Source organism: Bidens hawaiensis, unplaced genomic scaffold (genome assembly GCF_021521415.1).
Source record: "Bidens hawaiensis isolate Kalapana, Puna unplaced genomic scaffold, B.hawaiensis_p1.1 tig00036711_1, whole genome shotgun sequence".
NCBI lineage: Eukaryota > Viridiplantae > Streptophyta > Magnoliopsida > Asterales > Asteraceae > Bidens > Bidens hawaiensis.
The window spans coordinates 136865-159843 of NW_027505425.1; positions in this window are offsets into that span (position 1 = coordinate 136865).

A 22979-nucleotide genomic window follows, 5' to 3' on the forward strand; every position below is an offset into this window, starting at 1 on the left:
GGTTTTGAGTTATGTAATTGAGTTCATTAAAAGATCAATGAGTTGTGTTTAATTTATGATAGTTAATTAGATAAGTAGATAATCAGGTGGGGTTTATTATTTATTATTTAATGTTCGAGTTTGAGTTATCCAAATTCATTGTTTACGTTTTGATGAGTAATATTATATCAATTTGTGATATAATATTGAGCCTCCCATGCCATTGGGGCAAGGATGTGGTAGTCGACCAACAAATGGATCAACATCCCACTCAAAGAATAGAACGTACATGGTGACCTGACCCATCCATTCAGGAGGAAACCCACTCCCGACGAGACTCTAACCTACTACTACTATTACCTCTCATAAGAAAAATTATGAGGCTAGGGTTAGACCAATTGCCTTTGATTGAAAAGTATATAAATAATTAGCTTGCAATGCAAGTTCTGATTAATTAATTGGTAGATATAGTATTCAACATATTAATAATTTTACTTCTTGTGGTGTGATGAAAAGGGTGTGATGACAAAGGTGTTGATATTACATAATAAATACTAGTATTCAAGCTCATAAATGCAAACGATGCAGAACAAAAATCAACCGTTAAAAAAGTATTCAACCTATTGTAAGAGCATTCACATTCCATCTCTTAAATTTATGTGAGGAGAGTATATAAATTATAGGGTGAGGTTTTGAGTTGTTGTGAGTGTAAATTATAGGGTGGAGAGAAAAATGTAGTGATTTTTTGTAAATTTTGGGAAACATTTGGGGAACATTGTTTGCCCCTATTTTTTTTTTTAATATTTGTTGGATTGGTTGTGAGTAGAAGAGGGAGAAAACTGTAATGATAAAGGTATAAAAATATTATTTAATTAAAAAGGAGAGAGAAATGTAGTGTTTTTTAGTGTAATTATAGAGATAAGGATGGTGAATGGGATGAGAATGCTCTAAATTGTTAGTACGCTAGACAAGTTTTTTTTATCTTTATTCATTATAATTACAAATAAATAATAATTTTTAACGAATTAATATACACACAGTACTTTAAATGTCACTTTTAGTAACCACAAAACCCACACGTATTACCATATATAATTGCTGACGATGTTGTTTGTTTCTTGCTAAAATAGTGTCTTCCATTTTTAAAAAATAAAGAATAGACGTCGCATAAAAGATTCTTTGTGTTATTTACTTGTTCATATGACCATTTTTTCAATATAACCCAATAACCCATCATCGTTAATATATATACATATTACCAAGATTATATCTATACATATTACGGTACTAAATTTATGAAAATGGAACATTACCGATCGACATTAATGCATACTAGTAATATGCCGCCTGCATTGTGGCACGATAAACACCTTACCGAATTTCAGAATGTGCATGATATACTGCTATAGTGAGTGACAGAGAAAACCCATAATATAAAATCTAAATGCAAAATAAACTCGGGTGGTATATGTTTGGTTTATTGGCGGGGGGCTCGAAACGTTTTGTTTCGAGACGCTAAAGATGGCTAAAGTAATTCAAATATACTGCAAAATAAACCAAGCACCATTACTTAGTTGTTATGCCAAGTTATACATCAACCACGTGCTATGAGTTAGTTGTCACGCCAACCATGAATTAACCACCGTATACATTTTGTCATCACCATTCATATTTCACATTGAACATGCGTTTCCTTTAATTACTTGTTTGACCACAAAAGTCAAATGTGTTTTCTACGTACCACACAACAAAATCTTACCACAATGACATCAACTAAATAAGAAATTAAACAATCAATTCATGTAGCACCTATAACATATTTTGCCCAAATAATCAATTATAGTAGTCGAAAAGCCGAAAGGTATTATCAGCAAAGTATATATATAATTTCATTTCATGGTTAAAAATGAAAATAATTCAAATTAGTGTATAGTGCTACAAATGGTCCTCTATGCATAAATATCTTTTAATCAACATTCTTAGTTCAACCTATAAATAACGAGTTTGAGATGTTGGAATCTTCATTGTAGTTGTTGCTCCGTCGTCAAGAAACCTAAAGCCCCGACGCTTCCTTAGAACGAAGGTTGTGACCGATCATATGAAACCGTAACCCAATCATTTTGCTAGTGTTAAGCTTTGTGTAAGGTATATGTTATTCCTTTTGAAAAATGTTATCTAAAGCTAAGATCTTAGATGGAGATAATCAAACTTTTGAAAGTCTAAATTATTTATAATTAGTTTTCAGGTAAAGGTTTTGATAAACGGACATTTTTTAATGATGAAACGTCTTTTTAATAAAGAAATGGCCAGTCAAATAGACTGGCTGAAGGACAATATTATGTTGTGAATTGTGATAGCCTAGCTATCAAAAATTAATCTAATGTACTTATTAAAATTGGTTTTCAAATATAAAACGATGTGAACGTTTTAAATGATAAAATGAATTGGTGTTTACATTTTCTATAGATAGACACGTTGATACGTTGTGATAATTATTAGCGTTGTTTTTGGATGGAAAACAAGCTAATTAATCTTTGGTAATACGTTAAAAAATTTTAAGTATATATATGTGTTTCTACTTAGCATATTAACTGCATTGAAATTCAATAAAAGCTTTAAATACTATCATTAGTAAAATAATATTTTTAGCATGCTAGCTTATCATTAAACATCAAATCGATAACATAATGTAATATTTAAATAATATTTGGTCATTTACAACAATAAATCCGAAATATATCGCGTGCCTTCTAATATAGTATAAATAATCTTCTATTCGTTTGAATATATGTTCACACACAAACACAGTTTACTCGGTATAGAAAATGTCTACAAGCAATAAGATGGTCATAACACTCACTAATTATGACACGCGAAAATGGACAACTTGGTTTGCCTAATAAACGTGTTGAGGACGCATTGAAACCACTTATCAAGAACGATTATTTGCTAAAGAAAATCCTTGCAGGAAAGAAGAAACTTGAAGTTGTCTTGATTAATGATAAAGATGGAAACAAAATCAATCTTACGTTTTCGTGTGATTGGGGTAATTTTTTTCTCAAAATACGTAATCAAGTTTATAGCCTTTATCCCCTTTTCGCCGAGTATTCCATTGAGTTATATCCTAGGGAATTCAATAAACAAAAGTTATTTATCGAATTTAAGTTTTCGAGCAACGAATCTACTGCACCAGGAGGGCAACGAAGGTGATCAACAACATAAAAGTATTAGAGAATATTATAGAATATATTATTAGAGTTTTAGTATTATAGTGTTACCATAGTTAGAAAATTGTATTTGATTATGTTTCCTTGTATTTATCTCAATTGTACTCCTATATATAGTTGATCAATAATATATTATACAATACGGGGTTTTCATTATTCTACATGGTATCAGAGCCTTACGGTTCTGGCCTGTTTCTTTCTCTTATTCTCGTTCTCTACCTGCCCCGAGGACATTTGTACATACATAATATATTACTTTCTTGTTGTCGTTCTACATCATATTTACGCGCCTACGGGCCAAAGTAACCAACTGCAACCGTATTTTTTTTCGTTCAATTACGAGTAGAACCCTTCATTTGTTGGAGATGCATGCACGCGCTCATCCTGTTCAAGTCCCATTTACCGCCACCACCATTGCCATAGACTACGGTCTATCCGGTGCCTCTTTCTATCTCTAACCGATGCATGACACCTTTGAACAGAAGTAAAAGTCACCGCTACATCACACACCGCCAACTACTTGTTATGTCTTTTGGTTTTGACTTTTGAGCGCAGTACACAATCGTGTTTATAACTTGAAGAACCACTTTTGACTTTTTGAGTTTTTTGATATTTATTCTCGATTTTGATTTTCTTTTTGGTATAGTTGTCACCTTCTCAACAATTCTTTTACTTATCTTGTTATTTAGATTTTGCTTTGTTTTTATTTTCTTTAAAAAAAATATATCGTTTGATTGAAAAAAGGGGTAGTATTTTATTTGTTTAGTTTATCTCCCATTCACAAAGTTATTTTGCCTTGTAATTTCTTTATCTTTTGTTTTAATTTTACTTTTTTTCTCCGTCATTAATTTCGTTAAAAAGAGTAGTTTTTATTTATTATTATGTTGCCGTTGTGCTGTAAAGTCGTTGCTTCGGCCGACTCAGTTTTAGCTCTTGCAGTTGCAGTCGAAGCTCATATCATCATGCCTAACCACCGCCTGACTACGGTCAAGACGCTGCCGATCTTAGATCCTACAACCAATCTAGTTCCTGCTCTACGTGGCAACCGATCGTGTATCTTCATAAGCTTTGCGCTCCAGTCTGAGCGTCTGATTTCCTACCGCTTTGACTGCGGGGGAATATTAGAGAATATTATAGAATATATTATTAGAGTTTTAGCATTATAGTGTTACCATAGTTAGGAAATTATATTTGATTATGTTTCCTTGTATTTATCTCAATTGTACTCATATATATAGTTGATCAATAATATATTATACCTTACGGGGTTTTTATTTCATTATTCTACAAAAAGCACTACCACACCGAGACAGAAGCGACGAATTATTTTCATTGATGTAAGAAAATTTTGATACATGGTAATCTTTGAAGTATTAAAGAAAAAAGTCTATATTATATTATATTATATTATATATTTTGTTTACCGTTATACTGAATATGATAAAAATCCCTTCTCATGCATGTAAATCTGTTATAACATGATTCATATTCACAATGAAAAAGTCCAACCACATGTTGACATTGCAAGGCATTTGTTATTTTGCTTTATAAACACACATTGATGGAACCAGAACTTCTAGTTAGAGACAGTGGCGGATCTCGAACCTGACATCGCACTTGATGGCCTCATCCAGTTTTTGGATGAGAAGAGGGAGAAGCAATTAAGTGTTTGATATAAACTTATAGTAGTTATTAAATCTTTGAAACTAATTACTGATGTAGGGTTAATCTTGACATATTCAAAGCCGGGTACAGTTTAAAGTTACTAGTACGTTTAATTAGATCATCATCATCATCATCGTACTCAGTATATCCCACTAGTCTGTTTATTAGATCATGGGTATTTATCTATATTGAATTAATGTAAAGCTTTGACTTTGACTCATATATGAAGATATGAAATTAAAAAGGATGGCTAGATATATTCAGTTTGATTGATTATGTGAAAATGTACTTACAAACATTTGGGTAGTATATATGTTCAATGGCAGGATGCATATTATTATCAATGCTGATGTAATGGTTTTATTTGAATTGCATTTTAGGAGGTTCAAGGTCATAATGTATAGCTAGCATGGGTATAGTTGGAAAACTGATTGTGACCACAGTTGAACTGGGTCAAAATATAGCAACATAAAATGAAACAGGTCAAACATCATGTAGTTTGAAATGAAGCGGGTCAAAATATAGAATGAAACAGGTCAGAAAGAGCAAAATATGTCAATGTAAAATGAAACTGATTAAAAGAGCTCAAATAATATGATTTTTAATTGATTGTGTCAAAATGAAATGGTTAAACAAACTTACTAAACTAGTGAAAAATATAGGTGCAGCATACATATGTAAAAACATGTTTTGGATTAAGCATGCAAGTATGTTTGATATAGTTGCATATTTAACATGCCTATTTGTTCATATAAACAACGGGTCAGACTAAACGTACCCCATTAGTTGCTTGTCATACCCCCCCCCCCCCCGCACCTCACCCCGGCGGAAAAACCAAATTTTGCTTGTTCGTGTTTTGCTTGCTTCCTCTAGCTATTTGCTAGAAGTTTTTTGATAAATCTTTTGCCTTTCATAAAAAATATTCAAAAGTAAGAAGTAAAATTTAATATGTATCAATTTGCGGTGACTGTAATGACAGACTCCATCAGTAGGGACCGAGGACAATGGTGGAGCGAGACGAGACGAGCTCAAAGCCGCTTGATGTTGGCTTATTTTTGCCCATGAGAAAACCCGACAACAATCTTAACTTTTATGAGATTTATTACTATTATTATAATGTTTAAAAAAAGAAAAGGAAAATAATAATATATATATTTTTGTTACTTCCAACCGGATACACACCAAACACAATTGGTGTTTTAATTTTTTGGGCCCGCGTCCACATATATGATAATGGTTTTTTGTGGGCTTCACGTGCGGAACAAGAAAGAAAAGGGTATAAAGGATTTTCTTGGTTCGGCCGACATCACAAGATATACAAAAAAGAAAATTAGAGAATCTTTCTTTGGAGTATTTCTCTTCTACCGAAACATTGTTACGAAGGGAAGTTTTTGTGCTCCAACCTTTTGGTGTTTTGTGAAGATAAGAGACGTGTCAGATTCATTCTTTTGTTAGTGATACCTCTTACTCGCATTTTTTGTATTTGGTTCCATATACTTGAAGATTGTTTGTGATAAGTATATGATGATTTGTCGATGCCTCTAGTTTTACAAAAATAAGACTTTGTATTGCTATTATTGGTGATAGTAGATTTGAAGTGCCTCTAGTAGTCTCGCACTCCCTACGTCCCTCTATAGGTGTCATAGTTTGGAAAACACAAAATTTAAGAAATTTTGAATTATTGCACTTTTTGCTTAACAAATGACTATAATGCCCTTAACATTTATAAAAAGACAAATTGAAGAAAGTTTGAATGATTGATTTGTGTAAGGATTAACTTGGAAATTAGTTAATAAATTTTGAAAATGGACATTTGTAATAAGACAAACTAAAAAGGAAATGTGGACACTTTCAAAGGGACGGAGTAGCTTGAAACTAAAAACTATATGAGATGATTCATATAGTTTCAAGCTACTCTGGTGCAAACCCTCGAAACAGTGAACTTTCGCCACTGTTTGACTTTCCAGTGACGGCGGCGAATTTCGACAGCAAGGGGCTAAGCAGGTGGAGCTCGGCGACCCGATGGCATGGCTGCTTGAAACCCTCAATTTCAAGTTCGTTTTATATGGTTTCAAGCTTACTCAGCTTTGGTTCAATTCGAGTACGACTCGTATCTAATCGTCAAAAACACGAAGGTATAATCTCATTTACTTTTTCATTTTGAGTACAGCATGTCTGTAATTTTTTTTGTTGAACGACTAAATATTACACGCTGTAAGAATTAAACCATTGACCTCTTATTTCACACCCTAACCACCATATCATCCTAACAACTTGTCCGTAATATCCTAGAAAGTTGACTTTTTAGGCTATGCGTAGGGGAGGGGCTACAATTGGGGGCGAATTGCGTCGTGTGGCGCCCAGTCAGCAAGGGGTAAGAATTTGTTTTTGGGGTGTAATGGTGACCCCACCACCACACATTTCGCCCCTTCTTCCAGGCGACTTCTTCTCCTCACCCACGTCCCTTTTCGCCCAGAAATCGCCCAGGGGGCGGTGTTCGCGCCCCATTTCGCCCAAATTCGAGCCCCACTACACTCGGCCTTAGTGAAAGAAAAAGCTTGCCTAGAAATGAGGAAAACAACCAAAACATGATAAACGTCTCATAAATTAGACACATTAAAAAAATTGTACTAGCATATAACACATGAATTATGTAATTACTCTTTAATGATTACTCTATGATTTAATTACATAATTACCATACTTGATTCTAACATTTAGCAGACTAATTTTATTTGTACGTTAACCTTCTCTCTCTCTCTCTCTCTCACAAACACACACACACACACACATATATATATATAGGGAGAAGATCATGAGAGAACTTCATTTTATGGAGAGAACTAGAGAACAAATAGTGAAGTATTTTTAACTTAATTAAAAAAAGTATTTTTAAAATTCTTTTTCTTTCACCCTTCTTATATGTTGTTATTCTTCACCACAAAAAAAAAATAAAACTAAAAAAACTAAAAAAAATAAAAAAAATTAACGAGTAATGCATATATGCAATACACCGACTTTTTTTATAATGCATATGTGCAATAGTGTGCATTTTGATATTTGAAATGGTGTTGAATAGCATATATATAGTTGTTTGTATTGTCTATTTGCAATAGTGTTATATTATATACAAAAATTAAAAAAATCGATATAGTGCAAATGTGCATTAGTGTTGTATTACATATATGCGATAATGTGTTTTGCATACAATTATTAGTGTCGTATTTGTATATATTCAATAGTGTGTATTGGATAATGCAATTGTGTTGTATTATATGCAATAAAACACTATTGTATATATGCAATAGGCATTAGTGCACATATGCACTACAGTACTACACCAGCAAGTTTTTTTTTTTTTTGGGTCAATATTATCTTATTAGAATGAGAAAAGAAAAAAAATCACAAAATAATTTTTTTTAAATAGTTAAAAATAATTCTTTACTAGTTATCTAGTTCTCTCTAGATCCCACCCCTATATATATATATATATATATATATATATAAAGAATATAATATAATAATCCTTAACGTACAAAAATACATATATTCACGAAATTGATTTATGAAATCATATCCAAGCATCTCGGAATCATCAATACATACCCAATTAATCATCGATTCATCGAAAAAACGGATTTGGATCGTTAATCGATCAATTTTTTACTTTTCTTCACAAAACCGTTTTGAGCGTTTTTGTATTTTGGCTTGAGCGTTTTTGTATTTTGTTTTTGAGCCTTTTGTTTTTGCCCTACGCGTGATTCGCGTACGTTAAGGATTATTGTATAACATGATTATATATATATATATATATATATATATATATATATATATATATATATATAATTTGTAAAAGGTGTGATACGAGAAGCCCAAATAACTAGAGAAAAGAAATCCCAAATAAGACAATAGGAAATTAATCTAAAAACCTTAACTCAAACCATCAAGAGAACACGCAAGAACCACTCCGACAATGCTCCGTTTGTATAAGAATTATCCGAGTCAGGGACATGAGAAAATGACATTGTCTGCTTCGACTAAGGTATTATCTTATTACTTAAAATGTTACAGGTATGTTTGCTTAGAGGATTTAAAGGCTATACGAGTCTAGCATAACATAGATCTGCGCTAAATTATGCATTCATATTAGACTCGGGGACTTGATGAGGTATCCTATGAATGATCCAATGTCTAACATGCCAGCCCAAACAAAGTGGACATTAATTAATCCAGGTAAAGGATGGTTAACCCATGTTCCTTGTTATAAATAGCAAGGGTGTTCCTCCCATCCAACCAAGTTAATCTCCATCTTTCAGTCTTTTACTTTTTCTCTTGTGCTTTACACATTGTGTGCACGGAGAGCTTAAAATGAAGGCGGTGATGACGTTTTTTTAAGCCAGAGATGTCTGGTTCCACTACCTTTTTAGAAGGAACGCCGTCTTGCTCCCACTACCTGAATGAAGGACCAAAATTAGTCGATTCATGTCCAAGAAGATGAAGACCGCGACTATCATAACCCAGAAGAGGGGCCTGAACGAGTTTCCAGAAAGATTAATATATGCAGATGTCAGCTGCTCCGACTCTTAGACTCAACAAATAGTATGTAGACTCTGGAAAATGGATATCTTGTCTAGAGTGACGTTTACGGTTTTAGGAAACGCGATAGTGATGGATTTAAAATTATATTTTTTAAACACGTAAATTGGTAGATAAAATTAGTAGCAATTGTTTGAGGAAACACAAATGTTTTATATTGGTTTTCAGAACAAATCTCTAAACAATGATGAAATATGTTTCCGATGACGAAATCCCAGCTGATCCTCCCAATGTCGTCTATCTAGCGGCAAACAATAGATTTGATGTGTGTTTCATTATGACGACATATAATTTCTATGACTTCTTAAGCATCATGAGCGCACTGCATGGCGGAGCCAATACTTTATACACAACGCCTACATTTGTTCGTCAAGAGGTAGATGTTATTACTCTTTATGCTTGCGTACTAACCGTCGTTGTCCGATGGTCAGTGCGTTAGCTCTGTTGTGCGCGGGCGGACCTCCTCTCAATGACGACGATGAAATTGATGTGCTAGTTATGACAGCAGCATCGTTGACCGAATTTTATGAGATCATGTCGACACACTAAATAACTAGTAGTTAATGGGCGTTAATGTACAATATGTCTGATGTTATTGGTACTTTGTGTTGCTTCGAGGCGAAGGCTTCCAATGATCCATTGGCTGAGATCCGAAAGCAGTTTAAGGATGGGTTCGTTGATAAGGATTTCGTGCACAAGTTTGTTATTGCACATCAATCCAGTGCTCATGTTGTGACATTCGTTAATTTTCAAACCCGAAACCCGACCAGTTTTAAAATTTTGTTATAATTCATCTACGCAGTTATTAATAAAAGTTGGATTTGTTTATGTTAATTATGTTGTTCTTCATGTTCATAGTGACGATTATATTTATAATGTTAAATTTCATTATTACAATTCGATTGCAAATTTCATTTTTATGTATTTTCGTACCTTTATAATTTGAGTCCATGGGTAAGATCTGTCAAACCCTAAAGTTTCATTATTTTCCGGTACGTAACGTGTCGCAACGTAATTTTCCCTTTCCTTTCACGATGTGCAACGCACATGTCTATTTCATGTTTTGATTCAAATTATGTAGTTACCCCCAATTCAAGGCCATTGTAATCAATTTATGTTTCGTGTGAGCATTATGTTAATCATAAACAATATTGATCACATGTTCTATGTTACAACTTCATGGATTTGAGATAATTTTCCATTTTGAATGTCATTCAACACAATTAAACATTTTTGACCAATTTTTACCAAATGAAATACATTTTCTACAATATTCCTATAAATTTAGCTTCTTTTTTTCTCATCAACTTGCCATAACTCAATTTACTAAAATATATTATTATTTTCTCAATTTGGTGTTCTTGCTCAAGTTTGACTTCTAAAATTCAAACCGTCAAGGATTCAAGTTTTTTCTTCTTTTGTCTTGTGATCAATCTTCGGGTTAGTTAATTTGTATTATTATCTGCATGTTTCCTTTGCTTAGAACTTAATGTCGAGTTAAAAATAATGTGACAAAGGTGTTAGTTCATAAAAAACGAACTCAACTCGCTTATGCTTTATTTTAGTCAAGTCTGGATATTTTGTAAAAACTGATATGTTCAAGTCTTAATCAAAATATAACATTTTTGCCATCTAGGAAAAAAACCACTCGCCTAAACTCTATTTCTTACTTTTTAGTCCCTTTTCGGTTTTTCTTGAAATGAGTCGAACTTATAAACATGACTAATTATTGTTGAAACCCAATTCTTAGATAAAATCTAAAATTTACCAATTTAAAAGTTTTACGACGAGAACATAATAACTAATGTGAAATATATGTTTTTCTTTCAAGTCTTCCAAATTCCAAACTTTGAACTAAACTCATCTCTTTACTGATTTTCCTTTTCTCCATGAACATTGTATTGAACTTAAAATTATTTTCTAGGATCTCGCCTCGATCTGAACTCGCCCGGTTGTGCTCGCTTGGTTAGTTGAAAAGTTTTGTTCTGTCACCGACTGCCGTTTAAACTTAAGTTAGCTAAAATTTCCAATTAATAAAACAGATTCTGTAATTATCTTTAAATAAAATCAAGTATAACGGTAAGATAACATATAGTCTTAGATAAAATGTATAGCAATAACCTTTCAAAACAAAAGGATAAAATAGCGTCAGAAAACACAAATGTGATGAATTAAAACCAATACAAAGCACATAGAATGAAACTAGACAAAGAACAACATTCTAAAGATCTAAAAGATAATGAAAACTACAAAAAGATTATGCGGTCAGGGGCGTAGCCAGCCTTAGGGGAATGGGTTCGGCCGAACCCGTACAAAATTTTGTTTTAGTGATATATATATGTGTATTTTGACATCGAACCCGTAGAAATTTCAACATCGAACCCGTAGAAAACCCAAATCTAAGTGGTAAACAATCGGTCTTTTGTCCCTAAAAAAATTTCGAACCCGTAGGAAAAAATTTCTAGCTACGCCACTGTATGCGGTCTCTTTTCAATAAGGAAGAAGATGAAACAACTGCTCTCGATATGATGGAGAGAATTCCTCTGGAGCCTCACACTCTTTCTTCTTTTATATCGTCTCCAAATACCAAGGCCTGAGTGTTAGTAGAAACGATTAGTAAAAATTGTCAAGTTTCGAGAGTTTCGAGTCAAATATCCAACCCTCATTATACACACAAAAAAAAATTAGGGGTAAATATACAATATTTTTTTTATTATACGATTTGAGCTTAGATAAATTTTAACAAATAGGAATATTGGTTATGGGCTGGCCCGATAGACCAAGCAAATAAAACAAGGACTTTTCACCCCCAAAATTTTAAGACCCCAAATTATACAACAATAGGCAACAAAGTTCTCTACTTATTTTTCACACCGATATTTGAATCCAAGAACGTTAAAAAAATACAAAATCAGATCTAACTTTGGTTTATAAATTTCAAGCAAAAACATTATGCTTTTCCTTTTTTTTCATTCCCTAGCCATTAAAATATATATTTTAACTTTAGTATGCATTCTACAATTTTATAAACTTTACTGATACAAACACGTTGATATTAGAATACACAACATTTATATTGTTGATAACAAACTGAATTAAATTTTAGAGACGTTAAATGTTCAAAGAGTTCCTAAAAACTTTCATATTTCAGTTCATGTTTAGAATACATTTGTACACAAGTGGTAAATAAAACGTAACACCTAGTATACAACTTTATAAATCAATATATACTTATTAGTTATTAACTATGCACTTTGATGTTATGTAATAGGATAATGTTAAGTTCGAATATATTTCTCTTCTTGACGTTGCTAATTAATTAAGGATATGATCTTTGTTAATGACTCATGTCCATACCTGACCCTGGCAATGGATGCGGGTATAAAAGAGAGAGTGATCAAGGACTTGGATCGGTTTGTGGAGAGGCAGGAGTACTAAGAGAGTTGGAAAGGCGTGGAAGAGAGGTTACCTGCTGTATGGTCCCCTTGTGACCGATAAGTCTAGTCTGATAGCTGATGCCATGGCAAACTATTTGAAATTTGATATCTATGAGTTCCGTGATCGAGCTCGGGACCAATTTTCAGATTAAGAACATAAGGAAATAAGGTAGCTAGTATATGTTGGACTTGATAATAAGAGTCAAGGCATTTGTGTCTTTTAGTTAGTTTACTTAGTTGTTCGGTTTGGGATATATATAGTTAATAGTCTATATTTATTTGTTAGTTAGGAACTTAGGATTAAAAGTTTGATTAGAAGTGAATCAAGTGTATATTCCCATATATAAGGGTCATGTTTAATGATTTATTTGTGCTTTAATTGTTTTATGTGTTTTGTGTTTCAGAATAAGATGCATAGTCAAACCCAATGTTGAAGACATATAATATTTGACCAACAAGGTCAAGTAGATGGACAAAGTATCCGATGCTGCAGTGTTTTATCTGATAGGGGCAAAATGGGTATAATAAGAAATAAATGGGAACATGATGCAAATTAGTTACAAGCATTTGGGTAGTATTATATGTTTATCTTACCTGCTGCAATGGTTTGAACTGCGTTGGAAGTATTGTGGAGGTCCAAACTAACAATGTACAGATAGCATAGCAGGGGCAAAATGGGTATAGTTGGAAATATGATTGTGACCAAGACATAAAATGGGTCAAAGTATAGCAACATAAAACGAAACATGTGGTCGGATATTGTAATTTGAAATGAGACGGGTCATAACATGTAACCATCAAAAATAGCAATATCAAATGAATCGGGTCAATAAGAACAATACATCAAAATTATAAACATAGAATGTAATGTGAATGCATGTTTCATGTGATTGCCTTTTTCACGTTTTAAGCATTCACGTTCTTATCACATGCTTTTCAGTCTTTCACCTTATTTACTTTGTATAATCAAACGTTTCGCCCACCTTATTTATTTAAATATTATGTTATATAACACTTGTATTGCACGAGTTGAATAAAAATGTATAGATGCATTAGAAAAATTGGTTTGTAAATAAGTCAAGATTTAGATGGCTCGCGGGCTCTTTTAAAAAAATGTCAAATTTTAATATTTATAAATTATTAACTTAAATTTAATGTATATTAGTTATAAGTTTTGTCGTTTATATTATACATCATGTGAATGATAAATATAATATTTTATATAATAATATGTGTAAGAATATAAATATTATTTTATTGAATAAACGAGTTGGCTTAATGAGCCTCAGTCAACTCAAGCCTTTCACAAGCCAAGTTCAAGCACATCATTATAATGTGTTAAAATAACGGTCGAGCCTAAACCCAACCTAGCTTTGCACAAGCTTCAAACTTGCAGTTTTAATATGTAGTATAATATAATAAGTATAATATAATATCATGATTCGTACTTAGAAAAATAATAATAATAAATAAAAAGATAAAGAAAACGTAAAGAACTAAAATCCGGAATTTAGGTTGTTTGATTGTGGGTGTATTTCTTACCTTAATGTCTCCAAAAATGAGGTAGAGAGCCAACGTTTGTTTCATGATAAAACATTTCCTTAAATCGTAGCACCTACTTTTTACGTATCTAACCCATATTTTCCTTCCAACACATCATGTTTAAAACATGTCTACTGCTGTAACTACCATATGCTTATCTTATATGTAAAAGTTAAATCTTTTTAATTCATAAAACTCAAATAAATTTGGTAACGAAGGTACTTTAAAATATAAAAAGATTTAATAGCATGATTGGTTCTTGTGCTTTGCAGATGTTACACCGTAACCGTTGGTCCTCAGCGTTTAATAATTACACGTTTATTAGTAAATGTGGTCCAAATGTATGAATTTTGTACCTATGGCGGTCCTTACTAGCTAATGTTGTTAAAATATTCAATTAAGTCCGTGTAAAATGACCAAACTACCCTCGATATTTTTTTCATCTAAGTCCTTAGCAGCTAACGATGTTAAATTTCACCCACACCATGCCCTAATCAATAATCATCGAGTCTTTGGTCCAATTAAGCTCTAAACTCCTTCGTTGGCTCTGCAAATCATCACATCACCTCAAGAATGCTGTAACATCCTATTTTTGATTATATTAATAAAATAAAGTTCGTTTATATTATAGCGGGTCGTCATCGGTTTAGATGAATGAATACGAGATGGGCTAGTGTTGGGTGAATGGATATGGGTTATGGACTTGGGTTATGAAAAGAAAGAAGGAAAGACCATGGGCTTAAGCCCATGATCCCTAAATATATAAACCATAATCACCATTCAATTCCCCATTTACACATATCCCTTACACCACAAAACACACACTTAAGATTTCTCTCTAGTTCTTCCATTCTCTAAACCGAAACCAAGAAGGAAACCGAGTACCGACCCGAGGTAATGATAGTATAAGATTGTTTGAGCTTAAACCCGTTAGATATAAACACGAAACGACGAGCCAACACCGTTAAACCGTTTAAGTCACGAGATCCGGATGGATTCGGGTATAAACCGAACCTAATATGAGCTTAGGGATCACCCTAGCTCAGATCTGGATCGAATGGGGCGAAAAACGGTGAAAAACGAGTCTAAACTCGTTTTTCCGGCGAATCCGCGGTTTTCCGGCGGCGGCGCTGGAAAAGTACATACGAGGTTAAGGGATGTCCTGACATTCCCTGAACTAATCCTAGTTCGCTAAGAAATAACTAACGAATTAAAGTGATTCACTAGCTGATTCGCCTAAGGAAACTTAACGAACTAACTTCAGTTCGTTAAGGGGAAAGGATAGCGAATCACCCTTGATTCGCTATAGTTAAAAGATAACGAATTGAAAGGTCCAACTCGTTACATAGACTGGTTCGCTATGGACTGATCGTTAAGGGTCCAGTTCGTTAGAAGGGTTCAATTCGTTAAAATAACCAGTTCGTCATGACAAGTCAGTTCGTTAAGGATAGGTAACGAACTAGGAGTTTGGCAGAATGACAAGAACAGTCCCTGGACTTAGAAAAGAAATATTTAATTACAAAGAAGCCCTTGGACTTTAAGTAGAGAATTATTTAACGATTGAAAATCCTAATGGAAAATGTGTTAAGACAGTTAACGAAAAGAAAATTTTTCCAAGCTAACCTGGCACCTTAACCCCAGCCAGGGGCTCTGCCCCTTGGATCCCGCTAGGGGCTGCCGCCCCTAGAACCCCGCTGCCAGGGGCGCTGCCCCCGGACCCCCGTTCGTTGAGGGCAATAATTAAACTAGAAAGACGATATAATAGTATCCCGATCAAAGAGCTCACGAAGGGGATGAGCTAGACAGGGAGTCTACTGGACGCGGTTCAACTAGCGGACACTCTTGGAACAGCTGGAGTAAGAAGTCCCCAAGTGAGCGTATTATGGGGGACCGTCAAGCACATCCGGCAAGGATCAAGGGTTTGTTAGCCTTTTAAGCACCCTTGCAGGTCAGATGATCTGATCATTGATACCAAAACTACAGTACCACGAATCCCTTGGTGTGGCTTATCACTTCATTCCTAGGTGTGGTATTCCCTGTTCTAAACATCCAAACCTTCTTCTTTGTATACATTGAATACAGGTACGAAAACTAATTATATAGTGACTGTATGCCCTTTAAAAACACAGTTTAGCAACTTTCATGAGGGTTAACCAAAAGCAAACTCAGAAGTTGTTCACAAGTGTGTAGTGATAGTTTATTGATACGTATAATTATTATACAGTTAGTCGTGCACAGCTGAAGAGGGGAATAACCGTGAACGGTGAACGCACCCGCCTTGAGGTGAGTTTCTAGCCCCACTTCCTTGTTATATTTTCGGGGCTGTGTGCATACTCGATGTGATAGTTAATACACTTACCTTAAGTGGTAAGTGTATGCCTTGTATGATTTATGTATGATGATTGTTTGACGGTGCATGAACGATCTTCAGATATTGCATGTACCGTCAGGTTGTAGTTAAAGATATGATTGATAAGTATGATGTAAGATATTATGTATGTATGAATATATGATGTATGCATAATGTATGTATGTTATGTTGATATGTGAACGCTCTTCGAAGATTGCACGTATTGTCAAGGAAAGTATGTAAGAACAGGTACGGTACAGTTGCATGAAACAAAGGGACCAGACCCTAATAATATATGTGATGGTAGGGACCGGACCCTAATAATATCTGTGATGGTAGGGACCAGACCCTAATAATATTTGTGATGTTGGGGACCAGACCCTTTATAATATCTGTGATGTTAGGGACCAGACCCTTATAATATCTGTGAGGTTATAGAGCGGAAGGCTCTTTAAATAGGATGGAAATTTATGTATGAAAAGTAATATGAATAATGTACACCCCTTCGGGCACGTGTGCACGTATGAGAACAGATTGTATGTTGTATGGTTAACTAGAACTCACTCAGCATAGCTGACTTTTAGTATGCACGCAGGTGAGTAGATTGAGGCAGCTTGCATAAGAGGAAGCACATGGCATGAACTTGAAGAAGCTGGCATCTCAAGAAATGTTATGTTATTCTAAAGACAATGTTTTATGTTTTAAATAATTTGAATGCCCGTTAAGACAACAAAGTATGGTTTTGTAATATGATGGTTTGAATGTTTTAATGTTCCGCGAATGTTTTTATTAACTCTGATATTATGAACTGTGTTTATGAGTAAATCCAACGTCTAAAGTAGGGCACCGGCAACGGGGCCTTACAAATGCAAGACTTAGGTGCTGTTTGTTTTTGAAGACAAAAACTGTCTGCAATCTGATTTCATCTTATTTTATGTCTGTAACTGAAGATGTGGTCTGAAGGTCTGCAATCTGAAAATATAATACTGTTTGTTTAATAAACTGGATATCGTCTGCATAAGCTGAAAATTACTAACCTATCATATATATCACAATAGATAGAAGTCATTTAAGTTTTGTAGACTGCTAAAATAATTGGTGGTGGTGTACGGACTATGGAAGTAGGTGGTGGTGTATAAACTATGAAAGTGGGTGGTGGTTGGCAATTGTGATAGGCGGTGAACGGTGTTGATGGATGGTTGTGGTGGGTGGTGGACGGTGGTAGTGGAAGATGATGGTGGTCGATGGTGGGTAGTGGTGGTGATGGACGGTGGTGGCGGTGGTGGGTGGTGGTGGTGGACGGTGGTTGTGGCCGGCGGTGGTCGATGGTGGGTGGTGGTGGTGGCGGGTGGTGGTGGTGGTTGCAGACAGTGGGTGGTGGTAGTGGGTTGGGGTCGACGGTGGGTGGTGGTGGCGGAAGGTGGGTGGTTGACGGTGGTGGCGTTGGACGATGGGTGGTGGTGGTGGTGGTGGCGGTGGTGGTGGTAGTGGTGGCGGATGGTAGGCGGTGGTGGTGGTGGACCTTGGATGTTGGTAGGATGATAAGAAGTGTGAAGATGTTGGATATTAGCTTTTTATTTAAGACCATATAAGCAGTTTTCATATCTTTTTTTTTTCTAAACAAACTGTCTTCAGGAACTTATGTCTGCACGCCCGCAGACATAACACTCCTGCAGACCTTTGAAGCAAAAACAAACACAACCTTAATCTTTTTTACGTTGGAAATTATATTTATCTAATATATATAGACGTCATGTTTGGGGTCAAGTATACCAAATGATGTGGTGTGCTGCGTGTCTTATAAAATATAAGATGTTGGAATGATTTGCTTTTGCACAAGATCGTGTTTTAAATTTGTAAAAGTGATTTCTACAAAGACTAAACACACACAAAATAGGCAAGTGTACCTATCGTATATGTAGAATAATATTGGTAAGAACCAAGTATCGATCAGTGGACACAAATGTTTCTAATGATAAATAATTGTTTTACTTTAATCGGAGGTTTTAATCATTTTGGGGTTAATTTTTGAACTTTTTATAAAATATAAATACTTATATATAATATATAGGTGACCAAGACAAGAGATTCTAAACGAGTTGTTCAATTATGCGAAGGTTACCATCTAAGATCAAGAATCCACTCCATTTTAGCATTGATAAATAATTTTTAAACATGTGGTAAACTTGCCGTAGTAATATATGATAGATAGCTCCTTAAACCTTAAGTGAGCATCTTTGGCACTAAGGAGATAGCATGCGCATTTTAAAGTCCATCATTTCCTAATGTCATGCCATCTCAATGATGTCAATTTAAGTTGGCAAGTAGTTTCGTAAAGTAGAAAGATTATGATTGACTTCGATTTCTCAAATACCAATTCTAACAACTTCGGGTGGTTGTAGTTCATCACACGACCTCCTCTTGGTTGATTTATGTAGGTTATGATTACACATTCCATTAAAATATGATTTCTTTAACTAGCTTGATATTCTAAGCAAAGCCATTTTCGGATTACCAAGATTTAGAGAAATACATCATAACTTATATCTCATCATTTATAAGTACAATATAAGGATCCGTGTTTCGATAATGTATCAAAGTATTTCTGTTTTTCAAGAACATGAATCAATCATGAACGATTGCCAATATAATTGACAACCACCAACTTTGAATTAATAATTTAAGATGGTGAAACATTTCTCATCAAAAGATAATTGTAATATAACCATGTACTTTACTAGACTACACCACATGTTTTGTATATTTATCAAGCAAAACAAAGCTTTTTCATATATTTTAGATGGTAAAAGGAGTTTAGCTCATAATGAGCATAATGATAAACATTAAGATGAATAATGATAACAAATACATGATTAAACTTAGAATGATCTAAACCAAATGTAGATGAATCTTCCTTTTTAATGATGGTGATGATCTCCAAACCTTCAAACTCTTCACTAAACCTTCTATGTGAGTGTTAGTGTGTGTTTTTATAAGAGAGAATCAGATAGAAATCTTTTCAAGACACACTAAATGAGTGCAACATGAGCCACTATTTATAGGCAATCTGGAGTGCGAAGCACGGCCCCATGCTTAGTGGGCACGCCCCGTGCATTTTTATGACATGTGCCAGATTTGTTTTGTCTTTTCTGAAAGGTGATCACGGCCCCGTGCTTTTTAGTGACATGTGCTAATTCTTTTTTGTCTTTTCTGTGTAGACGTCCACGGCCCCGTGGTTGAGAGGCACGGCCCTGTGCTTTGGCTTCCAGGTTTTGTCTTTTCTTGTGTTCAAAAGCATGGGGGCGTGTTTCTTGAGGCATGGGGACGCGTTTCTTTGTCTTTCTTGTGTTTTCTTCTGTTTTTCTTCGTCTTTTCGTTTGTTTCTTCGTTTGGGACTTGGTTTCACCTGAAATTATATTTTATTATGATAAGTAGCCTTATATGCTATGTTATTTGATAGAAATTACAGTTTTTAGAGATTATTTGATGCTTAAAAGATGTATATTTCTATGTACATCACCAAACATGTGTTTTTAATACACACATGTATACTCGAAACCTACAGATTTGTCCAATACTAGACAGGTAATTACTAATAGACACCTGACGGGTTTTTGGTCGAGTATGGTACATGGTTTTTATAATCGGGTATGTGGTTAGGATTATCTAAAATCTTTTTAAACTTGACCCATTATCATCCCTACTTTTGATTTATGATGGTGGTAACGGTGGTTTTGGTAACAAAGGAAGGGAGGGTTAGGTCTTGTAAAGCAAATGTTAAGACTTAAAAGAAAATGCTAATGCCATTTAGTCAAAATGGCACAATGATTTACAACATTTCAAATAAATGATGCTTTTTGTAACTATCTTTGTTAAAAGACATAACCTGCAATTTAGTGTAAGGTTGATATGTAACTATAAACGTATTTATGAAAAAAAAAACATTCAAGTAAATAGACAAAGTTTATAGTGTTAGTCCTAGACCACTTGATTCATCATTTACTAGAGGTCCGTAAATAGCCTTTTATCATTGTCAAGTTTTGCAATGAGTTTACAACAACTAAAATGCTAAACGATGGAAAGTGATAAGCTTGATGACTCCCCTATGAGCGGAGCTAGAGGGGTGGGTGTTCAGTCTTCCGGCCGTACTTCCAAAGGACTGTCATCTTACTTGCAAAACCTCACGAACGTTAATTGGACATGATCTTAGCAATCTACTTTTTTAAGGCAAATTTGTTGTACTTCTCGGGACTCGAACCCACGACCCTTTGATGTTTAAAAGACTTTGTCTATGTCACTAAGCCATCAACCGCTGGACGTTAGCAATCTACTTAAATTAATAATCTTTTTCTTTCAAAGCCTATTGATTTTTTTAATTATAATATTACCGTGGAAAATCATCATGTGTTATCAAAATTGCATTTTTTTATAACCAATGGTGTATACTTTTCACGATAAAAGAAAACGTATAAAATTCAAAGGCGGAATTGTGGTTGTTTGATTTGTGTGTTGGTTTTACTTTAATGTCTCAAAAAATGAGGTAGAGGGCCAACGTTTATTTCATGATTCCGAGAGCATTAAGCATGCTTATAAAACGTTGCACCCTATCCTACGTATCCAATCCATAATTTCCTTTTAAGAACCAAACACATCATGTGACATCTATAAAACAAACATATCTATTAATAACTATTTTATGTTTATCTTCTTTTTTTAAAAAGACCAACGAATAAAGCTCGACTACCCGAGTAACCCAATGACAAAAGACGATTACATACGTCCACAATCGCAGACAACGCTACGTAACCCAAGCCGCAGTCTCTTATTTTGGGGAAAACCAGCCGCTTGAAGGCCTACTGCGGTAAATGCCGGTTGGTATTGGTTTTGAACTTGAGACCTTGAAACCTCAATTCCAAATATTCACTTATCCATTTCCCATATCTATACCTTTATATTTCTTCGACTCAGTCACTCACATAAAATATAATAAAAGTTATACATGGGTGGATAGTGAAACCAGAGGCGGACCTATGTTATAGGTAAGGGGGGGGGGGGGGCGCCCACCTTTAAAACTAGTGTTAAGTTCCGATGTCGTCCCCCAAGAAAATAATTCCTAGGTCCGTCTCTGAGTGAAACCCCATATTTTATATTTTAGTATTCCTTTTTTATAAAATTTGGAGACGGGAAAGCTAGTGTAAGTGTACACACAAAAATGTTTATTTCTACTAAAATTTAGGGATAGTAACACATAGAGAGATGATGTGAATGCTTGTTGTAGGGGTATGGTACTAAACCCGGTTTTACGACCCTAAATTTATTATGTTTGGCTTATTTTATTATATGGACTAATACAATGTTATTGGGCTGAGGGGGTTTTGTGGAGGTAACCCTAACTGGGCTAGGCCCATTAGGGTACCATGATGGTGGCCATGAGGCTCTCTATATAAGAATGTCTCCACCTCCTTATTAAGGGGTGATGCTCAATAAGAGCCACCACCACTTTTTTGTGTCTGTAAACAAGAGATCTTTTAGATTTCTTAGCAGTCACCTCCACACCCCCGAAAAATCATTGCAGGTCTCGAGCAACCGGAGAAGAAGATCAAGACGTGGTTCGTTCATCTCGAAAATCCGTGAAAACATCGTCATGGATCAGGTCAGATTCATTTCATGTTTCGACACTTGTACACATATAAATTTTTGTCAATAATGATTAACTTCATTACTTTATTATAGCTTGACCTTTAAAACATTGATCATCACGTAGTTGAACAAAAAGTAACACGTTTATATTGTGACCATTCAGTTGAAAACTTTTGATTCCATCCCACACTTTCATTTTAACTAAAGTTAGCTATATTTTAAAATCAATAAAATAAATCTTGTAAATGTTTTCAACGTATTTCTTTATTTTAAAAGCAAGGCCATGATACCCGAGATCACCCTGACAAATAGATCATCCTTCAATTCAAATAACAGAACTTGATGACCCGGTCCGCCCACCTAAGAGAAAAGTCGCAACGGATAAAACTCTCTGCTCAGCTTAGAGCAAATTGCTTTAGACGAGGCTCAAACCCGAAACTGTAGTAAGAAAAGTCATGAACTACTATTAAGCCAATTTGCAGAGTCAAGTATAAGATGAACTAGTCTTAAAAGATGGAAAATAGGAATATCATTATGGGACCA